The sequence below is a fragment of the Cheilinus undulatus genome, linkage group 2, assembly GCF_018320785.1.
Source record: "Cheilinus undulatus linkage group 2, ASM1832078v1, whole genome shotgun sequence".
NCBI classification, from domain to species: Eukaryota; Metazoa; Chordata; class Actinopteri; order Labriformes; family Labridae; genus Cheilinus; species Cheilinus undulatus.
Window position 1 is genome coordinate 51474219 of NC_054866.1, and position 16153 is coordinate 51490371.

A 16153-nucleotide genomic window follows, 5' to 3' on the forward strand; every position below is an offset into this window, starting at 1 on the left:
ATGAGGGAGGAATGGATTTAAACATACACTTCCATGTTCATGCTGGTGGGGATGCACATCCATGAATCACAGTGAACATGTGGGACTGCTTCTACCATGAGGACGAAGCACTTTTTTCAGTGCATTTCTCCCTCATTATGAGAAATTTGGGAATGAAAACACATTGCCTTTCTTTTTAGAAAATTCTCTTAATGAGGTGCCGTTTTTATGGAAGAGAGTACTCAGTTAGAAACCAGAGGTAAACAGTGGAGTTGGGCGGCAATTATTTATTCAAGACCCTGTACAGAGAAATCCAACATTTTTGCCTTAACACTCTAAATATGTAACATCCCACCTCATGAAGGCCCTGGAGCGGCTGGTCCTTGACCACCTGTGCCCCCTGGTGAGCTTGTCCATGGACATGCTGCAGTTCGCGTACCAGCCTGGCATCGGGGTGGACGACGCCATCATCTTCCTCTTCCATCAAGCTCTTTATGAGGTTTGGCGGCAGCCAGCGCTGAAAATAGACCTGCAGCATATCTGAAACGAAGCGGAGCGAAGTGTTGGCCCAGGTAGGAGGCGCTGCCGGTCTGGAGCGCCGGCTATGGAAATGCTCTGATAGACTAGAGAGGGAGTAAAGTGCGCCGCAGTACGATTCGCCGGCGTTCCGCGGCATGCATGCAGTATATGGAAATTGGGTGTCAGCTTACCACACCTGGTCCTAATCAAGACCAATCAGCCACACACACCTGACTCTGCACTGAGTTAATTCCTTCACCTGCCTCTGAGCAGTGAGAGTGAGTACCCTCACATGCAGTCTCCATTTACAGACATCAGTGATCCTAAATGGGTCGTTCAGAAGAGCTCAGTGACTTCATGTGTGGTACTGTGATGAAGGCCACCTCTGCAATAAGACAGCCGGTGAAATTTCATCCCTGTTGCCACAGTCAGCTGTAAGTGATATTGTTAGAAAGTGGAAGTGTTTAGGAACAACAGCAACTCAGCCACTGAGAGAAAGACCATGGAGGATCACAGAGCAATTCAGTGATTAAATTTAAAAATCAAAACAAATTAAAAACAGTTAAATTTTAAAATCCCAAGTATACAAACAACAATGAGGAGCTTCTGTATTTCAATACAAGGAGTAAAAATATGTAACAGACTAAGTGATGATCTAAAACAGAGCTGAAACTTAATTCAGTTTTAAAAGAAATATAATAAAGCTATTTTGGAGAAGTACAGGAATGTGGAGGGGATGCACTGATTCTGGAAAATGTATTAAGTTAAAGCGCCTAAATAATAGTGGTTTAAATAGAAAAAAAGGAATATATGAACTGTTTATTATTATAGATGATCACTTTGTACTTGAGTATTATGTGTGTTAGTGTGTGTGTATGTATATGGACATATTTATGTGTATGTATGGACATGTGAATATGTGTATACCTGTGTATGATTAGAATGTGTGTATTTCTGGGGGCGTTCTTGCTTTGGGGCCGTTCTTCGCACCTGCCTGGAACCTTTGCACAGTGCTCTATATTTGTGATATAATTCTTAAATTCATAAATACAATTTTAATGACAAGCTGATAGTCTGAGATAAAATTGTACTAGAGAATAGAGGGTAGGATCAGAAAAGTTTGACTTCCTCCTACTCCTTTTCGATCATGTAAACTATGATGGACGATGCAATTTTATTATCTTTTCTCCTCTTTTGTTCTTTTCCTCCTTTGTCTTTTTTCTTTTTTTAAATTTATTTTGTTTTGTCTTTTTTAATGCTTTATACTTTGGTTGTTAGCAATCTTTTTTTTTCTTATGTTTTTATTTCAAACATGTTAAGGTATATAGTGTGCAAAAGTTCTTAACTTCCACTAATGTAAGCATAAAAACTGTGCAGCAGGAGCTTCATGATGGTTCCATGGCTGAGCAGCTTCATGCTAGCCTCACATCACCAAGTCCAAGTGGAGTGCTGTAAGGCACACAGACACTGGACGGTGGAGCGGTGGATATTTGCTCTTCTTCTCTGTTTAGCAGTCAGATAGATGAGTCTGGGTTTGGTGGATGTCAGGAGAACTCTACCTGCCTGACTTCACATGCTAATTGTGAAGTTTGGTAGAGGAGGGATAGTAATTTGGGGCTGTTTTTCAGGGTTTAGGCTAGGCCCCTTATCTCCAGCGAAGGCTATTCTTAATGCTTCAGCATACCAACAGTTTGATGAAGGCCGTTTTCTATTCCAACATGACTGTACCCAGTGCACAAAGGAGGACTACAAAGACATGGTTTGATGAGTTCAGTGTGGAAGAAGTTGACTAACCTGACCTCAACCCCACTGAGCACCTTTGTGATGAACTGGGATGGAGATTGGGAGCCAGGCCTTCTCATCCAGTGTCCAAACATTAACTCATAAATGTGGTGCAGACTGAATGGGCACAACTTCCCACATAAACACTCCACAATCTTTTGGAAGTCTTTCCAAGAAGAGTGGAAGCTGTTTTAGCTGCAAAAGGGGCCACCTCTACATTAAAGTACATTTATTTGAATTAAATGTCATTACAGTCCCTGTTAGAATAGCAAGGCGGCTGAAAACTTTTGTCCATATAGTGTATAGCTCTGCTGCATAATTTCCACTCTCCTACTTGTTTGTGTTTCAGATTTAGTTTTCATTATGGCTTTATCCTCCCATCTTTCAGTTTGTCTCCTTTTTTCCAGGGATGTAAAATGTTAAATGGCTTTTTACCGCGTTAGATTTGCTGCATCTTTAAGAAACAATTACCTGTTGTTTTTTATGTGTGTATGCATTTTATCTCCCCTCTTTTTACTCATGCATAAAAAATGTAAATGTTCTTTTAATGCCCTCTCTTTTTCACCACATTTTTATAAAGCATGGGCGGTATTTCAATGTCGAGTAATCTCTCCTGTCTTCACGTTAATGCACTTTTAATGGTTTCCGCGTTTTTTAAATACCTGTAATGTTTTCCATCTTGCTCAAGCTGCTTTCCCATCTTCTGCCCGTCTCCTCCCTTCTTTAATCATCTCCACTCTTCCTCTCCAGTTCTTTACCTTTACTCACCTCATCCCTCCTTGACTCTCATTCATCACCTTCCCCTCAACCTTCAGCCCTCCTCTCTCTTGTCTTATTATCCTCTCCACCTTCCCTCCACATGTAGATTTTTACAGTCTTGTTAATTTCCTCCACTTCCTCTAATCCCTGCGTTCCCTTCCTTCTTTTCCTTCCTTCCTTATCACTCCTCCTACCATCCTTTCTCATCTTCCTTTTCATTGTCTGCATCTTAAACAGAAATAGAGAAGCTGCTGCTGGTTCGATTTCCATTAGAGAGCGTCAGGGTTGCCGTCTCACTTTTTTTGGATCCTCTCTCGCTCTGTGAATCGTTCTGTCCTCTTCCCACTCTTTACATTTTATCCACAGTTAATTGATTGTCACTAATCCAGCTCAGTGTGACCCTTCCCACCTCTTCTTCTGTGGTTCTTTTCCTCCTACAGACACCAGCTGGTCTGTCTCTGCCAGCTCACAGGATGTAGAGAGAAAGAGGAGAAGACTAGACTTCAGCATCCACCTGTAAAAACAAACAAGAACCAGGAGACTTTTGTCTCAAAAATGTTAAAAAATAACATTTACAAACATTAGTTTTTTTTCTGTCAGAGAAGAAGCAAACTTTCATTTTCCTGTGTCAGGGGAGTAAAAATAAATATTGGCTTATATCGAAGGAGGTTAGGGAAGTTGTTGCACCATGACATTTTTCTTTCTTAGCATTTGCTTCCCTGTGTGATATGAGATTGTGCAAGGTTGCTCCTCCTAGCATGATTATTTATGATTCTGTTGTGTCTGATGCACATTATTACCTCCACCAATGAGGTTATGTGATCAGGTGGGTTTGTTCGTTTGTTTGTTTGTTTGTTTGTTAGCAACATAACTCAAAAAGTCATGGACGGATTTTCAGGAACTGTTCAGGAAGTGTCAAAAATGGCATAAAGAAGAACTGATTAGATTTTGGGACTGATCCGGATCACTGTCTGGATCCAGGAATTGGATTCTGTACTATTGGGAGATAGGACTAATGGCGGAGGTCTGCGCTGTTACCACTTTACACCAGAAGATGGCGGACATGAGTAACTTATTCAAAGTTTTGGAGTTTATAGACTTTGAAAGACGCACGCTCGGTTGGAGCGTAATAGCGAGAAAGACAGCGAATTGTAGCGAGAATACTCACAAGGCTGGGAGGAATAGAGGAATATTCACCCTCTGCCATGACTTCCATTAGCAAAGCCAATGCTTTGCCTCACCATGTCTCCACCCCACCAGGGAGGGGGTAATCGGTGAATTAAATTTTGATCCGTATCACTGTCTGGATCTGGGAATGTTTTTAAAGGATTCTTAATATTGGGAGATAGGGCTAATGGTGGAGGTCTGTGCTCTCTGAGTGCTTTTCTAGTTGCACATGTTTTGGATGCATGGTTGACATAACCTTGCAAAGCAGATGGATATGCCTGTTTCTGTGTTTCTCACTGGTGAATCCATCTTGCAAAGCTCCCATCTGAACTGTTTGGACCCCATGAGAAAGTGACAGGACCAATCAGCAACGAGGGGCAATACTTTTGGGCATGGCAGAGTTGTGACGTAAACAAGAAGCAACAAGAGACAGGTGCATTATGGCGGGAGAGATTAGCGTGGATGCTGCTAAAGTGCCAGTTGTATCAGAACTTGACGATGCTTTCTTTGTGGAAAGACGAACAGAGAACAGCAGTGAGTTGTTTTCTTTTCAAAAATGACAAAAGTCGTGTACTGACATGTCTACAGTCGCCATGGTTCGCAGAGTGTACTCCTTCGGTAGGGGCTCAGCTACGTCACGTGTTTTGTTGCTCTGATTGATGTTACAGACAGAAAATTCATCCAATCACCCTCCCAGTTTTTTTCCACGACTCTACCCTTTCCCAAACACTGTATATGAGTTGTTTTCCAGATGTGCCAGGTTAACCTTTTTCTGAAAATGTTAGCAATGTGAATGGACACACTGACTAAAGCGTATGGAAAGTTTGTAAAGAAAACATGATGTGGACAAATATTAGGATGTCAGAGAATGAAGTAGAAGGAAATAAAATAACCTTCAAGGTGAAAAAAAAGTATCTGCAAAATTAGACAAAAAATTACATTGAAAAAAATGATTAAAGTGGTGTAAACTGGCAGAAAAATGGGATAAAGAAGTGGTTATAGAGTGGCAAAAATGGGATAAAAGTGTCATCAAAGGATTAAGAGAAGCAAAAAGCGTCAGATATGTGCAGGGAGATTGTGAGAAGTGGCACAAGGGTGGATGAAACATAGGTGATTAAAAAATAGTGAAAACAGCTGATCAGAACTGCTATGGCGGAAGAACACGTAACTGGTAGACGAAGCTTTGCAAAATAGTACCAAACACAGAGATCTGGGTGAAAAAGAAGGCTTCAAAATCTTGGTATAGCATACAAGTGAGCCAGGAATGTTTTTAGGCCCATTTTACCTTAAAACTCACTAAATTCTGCAGAGCAACCGAACCTTTCTGTCGTACTGCTTGGCCTTTTGCTTCACTAATTGTGTCATTCCTAAAGGCGTGATAATCACTGGAAGATAATGTCTCTACAACCTTGTACCATATAAAACCCATGCAGTTGTCTATGGAGTTAACTCCTTCGGTAGCGGCTACGTCATGTGTTTTGTTGCTCTGATTGGCCCGTAAAGATGTGACAGACAGAATGTTCATCCAATCACCCTTCCAGTTTTTTGTTTGTTTGTTTGTTTTCAAAAGCCCTTTCCCAACAGATTTGGCAAATTTTTCATGGGCACAACCCACATACTCAGCTCTGTTGCTCATCCCACAAATACGTGTTCCTTACAAATGTGGCACCATTTTAAAGGGAAATAAACAGGCTTTCCAATGGTATAAGATTTATTGCCAAGAAGCATTGTTACAACAAAGAAATAATCTAACAAACAAAAATTTCCTTGCTTTTTGTGCTAAGTTTGCTTTCTCCGTCTACACCCAGTACACCATAATGACAAAGTGAAAGTTGTTAAAAATAAAAAAACTGAAATATGCCTGACACAAGTATTCAGAACTTTAATGTAGCTCAGGTTCCTCCCATTTCTCTGGATTTTTGCTGAGATGTTTCTACACCTTGATTGGAGTCCATCTGTGGTAAATTAAGTTGATTAAACAGGATTTGGAAAGGCACACACCTCTCTATGGAAGACCTCACAGCTGACAATGAAATCAGAGCAAAAATCAAGCTCAGATCTGGTGAAGGCCACAACAGCGTTCTGCTGCACTGAAGGTTCCCAAGAGCTCAGTGGGCTCCATGATTCTCATATGGAAGAAGTTTGGCACAACCGGGACCCCCCCCCCAAGAGCTGGTCACCAAACTGAGCAAGCGGGGGAGAAGGGCCTTAGTAATAGCGGTGACCAAGAACCTGATGGTCACTCTGACTGAGCTCCAGAGATCCTGATGAGATGGGACAAAGTTCCAGAAGGACGACCATCACTGGCTTTATGGAAGAGTGGCTAATCAGAAACCTTGGAAGCATGGATTGCTGTACATCCTAGCATCTCTGGCAGTACTCCAAACTTGTCTCTCTTAGGGGGATGACGCTCACTGAAATCAGGGGAGGCTAGTGCCACTACTGTAACCAAGTACCTCATACGACCCATCTAAAAAATACCGAAATATCCCTTTAAAGAATACACCAGGCTTTAGTGGAGGAATACATAAACTAACATCTCTAATGGAGAGCAAAAGATAATGGACAGATGTGAGTCTTTAATGAGGCCTTGATGTGTGGCTCTTTTCTCTCTCCCTGTAATAATGATAATGAGGTTTGTGACCATTAAACCAGGCCAGTGTGGCCCTTTATCAAATATAAAAACAGCCTGAAACATCTGCAGGACTGTCTTGTATTAAGAATATAGGATGCTCCTTGTATCTTTAAACAATCATTCGATAAATGATGAAATGAAACAGACAATAGAAGTCCATGAAACGAAGTAAAGAGGCAGCTCATCAGATACACCAACATGAGAGCAGCTTAATGACTTCTTCGTGAATTTTTCACTTTGTTGAAGAGCATCAAAGAAAACTGAAAGGCAGCCTTTATCAGATAATCTGCATGGATGAAAAGAAATTATGCAAAGTCTTTTGTGTTCTTAAATGTGCTCAGTGATGGATAATAATATGATCACAGTTTGAGCTGATTAATTAGTAACTTATAATCTATCAAGGAAAGTTTTCAGTGCTTCTGTTTTTTTTAAATAAATTTGCAAACTTTTAAGTTGATTAAGGGGAACATTACCTCTGACCTGCACTTTGACGAATTAGACACAAGTGCCCACTTTGGTAGCCTCTAAGTGGACAAATTTGACAAAAGTGCCCAATTTGGTCCTCTCTAAGTGGGCAAATGTGGCAAAAGTGCCCTCTTTGATGCCCTCTTAGTGGACAAATTTGACAAAAGTGCCCTCTTTGATGCCCTCTTAGTGGACAAATTTGATAAAAGTGCCCTCTTTGATGCCCTCTTAGTGGACAAATTTGATAAAAGTACCCTCTTTGATGCCCTCTTAGTGGAAAAAATTTGACAAAAGTGCCCTTTTTGGTAAACTCCAAGTGGGCAAGTCAGGCAAAACTGCCCTCTTTGTGCCCTCTTAGTGGACAAATTGGACAAAAGTGCCCTCTTTGGTACACTCCAAGTAGGCAGGTGTGGCAAAAGTGCCGTCTTTGGTGCCCTTTAAGTGGGCAAATGTGGCAAAAGTGCCCTCTTTGGTAAACTCCAAGAACACAAATGTGGCAAAAAAGTCCTCTTAGGTGTCCTCTAAGTGGACCAACTTGACAAAAATGCCCTCTTTGTTGTCCTCTAAGTGGACAAATGTGACAGCAGTGCCCTCTTTGTTACCATGACATTCCAAACATTGGACTGTCAGAAAAAAACAAATGTGACTGTTGAGCAAGGTTGTTTCATGTTGATCAAACTGGTGATCCGTCATGATGAAATCCATGGTAGTTACAACGTATATTTATGTATATTTGTGATGTGTATGGATTGTGTTAACTTCTGTTGCACACTATATTGGCCCTGGTGGAAACTAAAGACTCATCTAAACATCAGTTATTTTTTTTGTGGATGGGCTAATGAGCACTCAGAGGGTGACCACCAGCCAGTGCTGATGTTAGAGCGATGCATTGGTACATCATTAACCTTTACCTAACATCTATGCTGAACTGGGCCACTGGACCCTGACTGTCTAATGATTCAGGTCCTATGGGTTTTCTCTCAACTTCTGCTTCCAGGCTTTTTACTCACTACTGTGGAATCATTTACAACATGATGACGGACATGGGGTCTGGCCTATCAGTCAGCTTTGCAAAGCTGCAAAGCTACCTACTGCCTGAACTACAAATGAAAGGTCATTAAAGTACAGAGTAACCCATCTAACTATAGTGTTATCATGACAAATAAATGTATTTGATCTAAAAACAGTAATATTGCTAACAATAGTATTAAAAATAATATCAAAAAAGATTTTAATGTCCATGATTGGTTGTTAAAATCAGTAAAGGGTAAAACATCTAAGGGGATGGATACTTTTTGTAGGGACTGTATAATGAAGTGGTTTGGTCCAACCATCATACCTGAAGAACTGAGTAGACTGAAGCATTGTGTGATTCATTGAACATCCGTACAGAGCCAGACTGTGTGTGGGAGACAAATTGTGTCACTCCTGATGTGAATAGAAAGGCATGCGAAAATTAACCTCTGAATATTTGCATTTTTGTGTTGTTTCTTCATGTCACCCTTGGCGTGCAAAGGCCTTAGATTGCTATTTCCTGGCTGAAGCGTTGATGTCGTGTGACTCGTCACTTGGCTTACTAAATTTTTCAGCTAGCTTTATAACCTTGCATTGGGACACATCTTAAGTGTGACTGGGATTCTGCTGGTAGTACTGGGAGTGTTGGTAGCACAGTCCATGACCATCTGTCATCTCCTCCTACGAGTCTTACACATATTTAAAGTAATTAGTGTGGAATTAGCACCTTTAATAACCAATCACACCAAGCCTGTGAACATATTCCTCTCCCAACGTGATCACCTCCTTTATGCATGAATGTGTTGATCGGTTCGAGCCCACACAACGCCTCTGCCTGTGTGTCGAGGCAGGTAATGGGAAGCTAAGCTGCCATTAATTATTCAACTGCAGAAAGAAAGAAGGAAACAAGGACACAAGCCAAGGCCAACTCCTGCTCCTCTCCCTCTGCTCCGCTGCATCCATCTTTCTTTCACCTGCATGGCTTGTTTTTTTCCTCATTCATTTTTCATCTTTCATTCTTGTCTTCACTTCCTCCACACACATCAACTGCTCCTTTTCCAGTTGCTTCTTTGCATGCCAACATTTTTCTTCCTCCTCCTTTGTTACTGTATCCGAGCCCAATCCTCCTCCTCTCTTTCCATTGTTTTATTTGAACTGTTTTCATTTACACTAGAAAGGCCAGAAACCTACTTCTACTAGATTACAAACTCTGCTATGTCTGATAAAACAGAAATAGTTATTGTGCTGGGATATCTTTTTTCTATTTCATATGAAAACACCTGTATTTGGAAAACATCCAACATGATTTGATGATGAAACAGTTGGTTTTGAACCCTTTTTATGGCTGAATTATTTTTGCCGTGATCACTAGAAAGTTTGGCCATGACTTTTCCGATAAATACTAGGTTAACATAAGGGATAAGTACCACCAAATTACCAGAGTTTTAAAACGCATCTTGAGCAGATTTAGTCTGGACCAAAATCTGATTAAGATGCTGTGGTTTGACCTTAAACTGGTCAGTCATGCTTGAAAACCCTCCAAAAGAATTCTTGGCCAAAATTCCTCCACAGTGATGTGAAACCCTCATTGACAGTTATTGCAAATGCTCGTTTGAAGTTTGTTTCCGTCAAGGGTGGAACAGCCACTTATTAGGTTTAGGGGGAAGTGGATGGAAGCCGATTTCTGCCACTTAAAAAAGAAATATGTGAAAGTAAGGCATTTATGAAAAAATAATCTTAAGTCATATTTATGAGATAAAAAGTCAGGATAATAAGATAAAAAAAATATTCATTATTATGACATTTTACTCATAATTTGTCTTATTTATTCCATAATTTCAACTTTTTATGTTATGATATTGACTAGTTCATAATTAAAACTCTGTCAACAGCCGTTGTCTCCCTGCAAGGCGGCGGTAAGACGTGTCACCACTGTCCCGCTGGAGCTACCTGCTGCTCAGGGTCTGCCTCCATGAAACCAGCCGTAAGGTTCTGTGGCTTGCCTGGCAGCCTGTTTCTGACTCGTGGAATTACTAGCTGGGTGTTTGGTGATCGTCCATCCCAATGGGTGCCTACCTGCCCACTGAAAGTGGGGACAGGTTGGTGAATAGTTCACCAGCTGCTGACTGTGACGTATGAGACGTGTGAGATGTAGCAAGCGCGTGGAAATAGACCGCAAAGACACTAGTATTTTAGAGGCAAGATGGACAAAAATAAGATGTGGAAAGAATGTGGAAATGATACCAAAAAACACTGGAACAAACCGTGACTCAGCCGACAATGGCACTTGAAAAATTCAGATCTTATCGGAGCAGGTGCACCCTGGACTACGCAAGTGAATGGTGACATTAATGACCAATCTGCCTCATTGGCGCCTCCTACCACCTGAGAATCGAGGTTAATCCTGGTAGCGACAGCCAATCACCTTGCCCTCAGCTACCACAAATCTACCAAGATTTGACCAATGAAATGCCACCCTGCTACCAAGAATTGAGAGAACCAATCGCCTTTCACAGTGCCCCCCACGATTTGACCAATCAGCATGATGAGAGCTACCAAGATTCAGAAGAAGGCCGCACCCCCTTTAATTAGAAAAAATACAGATCCTATTGAAGCAGGTGCACCCTGAACAACGCCAGTAAATGTTGGAGTTCAAGACCAACATGCCTCGTTGGCGCAGTAGGCAGCGCGTCAGTCTCATAATCTGAAGGCCGTGAGTTCGAACCTCACACGAGGCAGGTGTTTTATGGACAAAAGCACCAACAAGACAATAGACTCAACAAGTTCAAAAGACTGCGACAACACTGGAATCAACTAATGTAAATCAGCTGAGAAAGGAAGTTGGAACAACAATTGATGCAGTTGCAACTGTGGTGACTGGTGCACGCTATGAGTACCGTGATAAGCATATCTTGTTGGACTCTGAGAATTCTCAGTCTCATAATCTTCAGGTTGTGACTTCAAATCTCACATAGGGCAGGAATTGTAGAGGCAAGACGACCAAAAATAAGATGTGGAAAGAATGTGGAAATGACCACAAAGACACATGGACAAACCATGATTCAGGAGACAATGGCACTTGGAAAAAAATACAGATCCTATCCAAGCAGGTGAACCCTGAACTATGCAACTAAATGTTGGAGTTGGAGACCAACATGCCTCGTTGGCGCACTAGACAGCGCGTCAGTCTCATAATCTGAAGGCCGTGAGTTCGAACCTCACACGAGGCAGGTGTTTTACGGACAAAAGCGCCAACGAAACAATGGACTCAACAAGTTCAAAAGACTACTACAACACTGGAAACAACAATATCTAAATCAGCTGAGAAAAGAAGTTGGAAAAACAATTGATGCAGTTGCAACTGTGATGACTGGTGCACACACTATGAATACCAAGATCAGCCGATCTTGTTGGACTCTGAGAAGTCTCAGTCTCATAATCTTAAGGTTGTGACTTCAAATCTCACGTAGGGCAGGAAATGTAGAGGCAAGACGACCAAAAATAAGATGCAGAAAGAATGTGGAAATGACCACAAAGACACATGGACAAACCATGATTCAGGAGACAATGGCACTTGGAAAAAATACAGATCCTATCGAAGCAGGTGCACCCTGGACTACGCGAGTAAATGTTGGAACTCAAGGAAAACATGCCTCGTTGGCGCAGTACGCAGCGCGTCAGTCTCATAATCTGAAGGCCGTGAGTTCGAACCTCACACGAGGCAGGTGTTTTACAGACAAAAGCGCCAACAATACAATAGACTCAACAAGTTCAAAAGACTGCGACAACACTGGAAACAACAATATGTAAATCAGCTGAGAAAGGAAGTTGGAAAAACAATTGATGCAGTTGCAACTGTGACGACTGGTGTGCACTATGAATGCCGTGATAAGCATATCATGTTGACTCTGAGAAGTCTCAGTCTCATAATCTTCAGGTTGTGACTTCAAATCTCACATATGGCAGGAATTTGAGAGGCAAGACGACCAAAAATAAGATGCAGAAAGAATGTGGAAATGATGCCAAAAGACGCTGGTACACACCATGATTCAGGAGACAATGGCACTTGAAAAACAGACAGATCCAATCCAAGCAGGTGCACCCTGGACTACGCGAGTAAATGTTGGAGTTCAATGACAACATGCCTCGTTGGCGCAGTAGGCAGCGCGTCAGTCTCATAATCTGAAGGCCGTGAGTTCGAACCTCACACGAGGCAGGTGTTTTATGGGCAAAAGCGCCTGATTCAAAAAGTTCAAAAGACTGCAACAACACTGGAAAAAAACAATGTGTAAATCAGCTGAGAAAGGAAGTTAAAAAAACAATTGATGCAGTTGCAACTGTGACGACTGGTGTGCACTATGAATGCCGTGATAAGCATATCTTGTTGGACTCTGAGAAGTCTCAGTCTCATAGGTTTTGACTTCAAATCTCACATATGGCAGGTATTTGAGAGGCATGATGACTAAAAATAAGATGTGGAAAGAATGTGGAAATGATGCCAAAAGACGCTGGTACACACCATGATTCAGGAGACAATGGCACTTGAAAAACATACAGATCCAATCCAAGCAGGTGCACCCTGGACTACACAAATAAATGTTGGAGTTCAATGAAAACATGCCTCGTTGGCGCTCCCTGTCACCCGTCAGTCGAGCTCCATAAATCATCTAAGAGCCAATCCAGTTGCTTGATGCTACCAAGAATTCTACCAAGATTTGACCAATGAAATGCCACCCTGTTACCAAGAATTGAGAGAACCAATCACCTTTCACAGCGCTCTCCACGGTTTGACCAATCAGAATGACGAGTGCTACCAAGATTTAGAAGAAGGCCGCGCCCCCTTTGGTCGCCTTCGACAACTTTTCCGAAAGCGGTAAGTACGGGTATCCCTCAGTTATTACGAAGTTTTACTTTTAATACTTAAAATCAAATGATTAAAATTACATATTGCAGATAGCGTGATTCAACCGACATTTTAGCACGCAGTTGAACATTTAATTACGTTGCTTTTCGAGTATATCTGAAATAATTTCTTGAAATCGCCCGGGAGAGTAACAAATCTCCACTCATTCTTATCCATATTTTGAATTTGGCTCACTTTTGGCGGAGAATTATACACGAATTTGATAGCTAGCTAAAAGCACGAAACACTTTTAACTCGTTCATTTGAAACCCGTTTGCAAGTTGCTGTAACACTTTCCACTATGTACTAGTCGGCCATTGTACAAACGATTCTTCATTCATTCTTTTTTTTTTTTTACTGTGAAACATGCATACCCCTCTTCACTACGCTTTTTCAGAATGAAAATCAATGAAACTACATTCTTACGTCCAGTAGCGAACTATTCTCCATTCTCCATTTATTCATTTCTGTTAGACTGTTGCCAGGCTACGCAGAGTCAATGATTAGCCAAAATATTGACTTAGATGCATTCTAAGTTTTTGTGTAGCATCTGATTGAAAATGTACGATCCTTTCGAGTCATTAAGGACAAAAACGTCCACTTCCAAAAATGGCAATACTTTAGCTAATCATTGACATGTCCACGCTGGATTTAGAAATAATGCCCCAGCCATCCAACATTTGGTTTGAGGAAGATAACACATTTTTTGCTTTTATTATTATTATCATTATTTTTTTTCATTTATTTCTTTTTCATAAAAATCAACATTGACATTAAGTAACCAAACTGGCTTTTAAAGGGTTAAAATCCTCAAAATGATTGAATACTTGGTAGTTTTAAGCACAGCTGAAGTTGTTCTAGAGATTTATGTCAAAAGAAAAAAAAAGCAGAAAAAAAAAATAAATCTGTTAAGTTTTTATAGCAGTTTTTTGGAAGTGGACATTTTTGTCCTTAATGGCTTTTATGGGTATTAAATTAAAGTGAGGTCTGAGGGTTAATTGCATTTTGTAATATTTTATTGTGTACATATTATTCTGTTGATTGTATTTTGTAATATTTTATCGTGTACATATTATTCTGCTGATTGTATTTTATAATATTTTATCGTGTACATATTATTCTGCTGATTGTATTTTGTAATATTATATTCTGTATATATTATTCTTTATATAATAAGGTATATTCTGTATATAACTGTACATAATTGTGTATAATACACAAATATCCAAGCTGTGTTCATCTTTCTGTTTTGTAATAAATTGCCATTGTGTTGACTCAATGCAAAAAAAGCTCTTTTATTCAGTTATTTATGTGTGTATTTGTTTATATATATATATATATATTTGTGTGTGTGTGTGTAGATATAGATAAGGATATTTTATTGTCTTATCTAAATGCAACAAGTAATACTAATTTTTACTTAGAAGTGTAAGTACACATTATACCGTTTACATTATTGGTGACAATGTTGCAAATGGCTGTAGTCTACGTGTTTATATCGGTTCTATTGCCTTGCTTGAACGTAGGAAGTCTGGTCATTGATCAATACTGGCATACGGAAATTACGTAGCAGCCTTGTATACGTGGGTTACAGGGTATTCCTACAAATTTGATATCTATCTGACCTCTATTCACCCGTTTTCGGCCCCTACATATGTTTTCATATTGTGAAATAAATTGCCTAACTTGATACAGCCAAAGTGTTGGAAGCGTGGGTGGAAGATGACGGGATTCAAAACCGCATTCCAAGGAGAAAATGCGCTACTTTGTATCCTATTTATAGTATCTATAGCTCGACAAATGAGCTATTCCCTTGGCGCAGTAGGCAGCGCGTCAGTCTCATAATCTGAAGGCCGTGAGTTCGAACCTCACACGAGGCAGGTGTTTTATGGGCAAAAGCGCCTGATTCAAAAAGTTCAAAAGACTGCAACAACACTGGAAAAAAACAATGTGTAAATCAGCTGAGAAAAGAAGTTAAAAAAACAATTGATGCAGTTGCAACTGTGACGACTGGTGTGCACTATGAATGCCGTGATAAGCATATCTTGTTGACTCTGAGAAGTCTCAGTCTCATAGGTTTTGACTTCAAATCTCACATATGGCAGGAATTTGAGAGGCATGATGACCAAAAATAAGATGCAGAAAGAATGTGGAAATGACCACAAAGACACATGGACAAACCATGATTCAGGAGACAATGGCACTTGAAAAACAGACAGATCCAATCCAAGCAGGTGCACCCTGGACTACACGAGTAAATGTTGGAGTTCAATGAAAACATGCCTCGTTGGCGCAGTAGGCAGCGCGTCAGTCTCATAATCTGAAGGCCGTGAGTTCGAACCTCACATGAGGCAGGTGTTTTACGGACAAAAGGGCCAACAAACAACGGACTCAACAAGTTCAAAAGACTACTACAACACTGGAAAAAACAATGTGTACATCAGCTGAGAAAGGAAGTTGGAAAAACAATTGATGCAGTTGCAACTGTGACGACTGGTGTGCACTATGAATACCATGACCAGCGTATCTTGTTGCACTCTGCGAAGAATCAGTCTCATAATCTTCAGGTTGTGACTTCAAATCTCACACAGGGCAGGCATTGTAGAGGCAAGACGACCAAAAATAAGATGTGGAAAGAATGTGGAAATGATGCCAAAAGACACTGGTACACACCATGATTCAGGAGACAATGGCACTTGGAAAAACATACAGATCCTATCCAAGCAGGTGCACCCTGTACTACGCGAGTAAACGTTGAAGCTCAAGACCAACATGTCTCGTTGGCGCAGTAGGCAGCGCGTCAGTCTCATAATCTGAAGGCCGTGAGTTCGAACCTCACACGAGGCAGGTGTTTTACGGACAAAAGAGCCAACAAACAACGAACTCAACAAGTTCAAAAGACTACTACAACACTGGAAAAAACAATGTGT

General features: G+C 40.8%; 6 non-coding genes across 6 annotated transcripts; all 6 read left to right on the forward strand.

The window, feature by feature from the left end:
- The first annotated feature begins 10985 nt into the window (after positions 1-10985).
- On the forward strand, positions 10986-11058 carry trnam-cau. Its single transcript has one exon. It is a non-coding gene; the product is annotated as a tRNA-Met (tRNA).
- Positions 11059-11477: 419 nt separating this feature from the next.
- Positions 11478-11550, forward strand: trnam-cau. The gene has a single exon. It is a non-coding gene; the product is annotated as a tRNA-Met (tRNA).
- A 421-nt stretch (positions 11551-11971) lies between these two features.
- trnam-cau lies at positions 11972-12044 on the forward strand. The gene has a single exon. It is a non-coding gene; the product is annotated as a tRNA-Met (tRNA).
- Positions 12045-12463: 419 nt separating this feature from the next.
- trnam-cau lies at positions 12464-12536 on the forward strand. The gene has a single exon. It is a non-coding gene; the product is annotated as a tRNA-Met (tRNA).
- Positions 12537-15504: 2968 nt separating this feature from the next.
- Positions 15505-15577, forward strand: trnam-cau. The gene has a single exon. It is a non-coding gene; the product is annotated as a tRNA-Met (tRNA).
- Positions 15578-15997: 420 nt separating this feature from the next.
- trnam-cau lies at positions 15998-16070 on the forward strand. Its single transcript has one exon. It is a non-coding gene; the product is annotated as a tRNA-Met (tRNA).
- The last annotated feature ends 83 nt before the right edge of the window (positions 16071-16153 follow it).